Source organism: Curcuma longa, chromosome 13, assembly GCF_044706935.1.
Source record: "Curcuma longa cultivar G26 ecotype Majalengka, Jawa Barat chromosome 13, ITB_CL_G26_1.1, whole genome shotgun sequence".
Classification (NCBI taxonomy): domain Eukaryota; kingdom Viridiplantae; phylum Streptophyta; class Magnoliopsida; order Zingiberales; family Zingiberaceae; genus Curcuma; species Curcuma longa.
The window spans coordinates 9,271,613-9,272,105 of record NC_133873.1 but is presented as its reverse complement, the minus strand read 5'-3'; positions in this window follow the sequence as shown (position 1 = coordinate 9,272,105).

Genomic DNA, 493 nt, shown 5'->3' with positions numbered 1-493 from the left:
CCCCAAGAGTGGGGAGGCGTCTTCCTCTAAGCCAAGACCTAGGGTTTGGAGAATGACCCAAGATAACCCAAGATTGGGTTTGTTTTCCACTTATATACTCTCCTAAATCTGCCTAGATTTTCCCTGGTTTATAAGTCTCTACCTCAATAGGTTTTTTACCCAATAAACCCAGTTTTCTTTAATTGGACTCTGAACCAAAGTTGTATAGTATTAAATTATCTTCAAATTGGGTGGTGGATCGACCCATAACTCCTTCTGATCCAAAAGTTATGTTGGTTTGAAGTTTGGGCAGAGCACCCAGCGTGACCGTGGTCAGGAGGCACGACCATGCCATTTATCACGGCCTACAAAAGTCATCGTTCTGTACACCCTGAAGCAAAGTTGTAGATCTTGAAGTTAGCTACATTTTGGTAGGTGGCACGGCCCATGAGTCCATCTGAGCTGAAAGTTATGTCTTTTTTGTTAGGATCGGTTGGTTCGCTAGAGGGGGGTG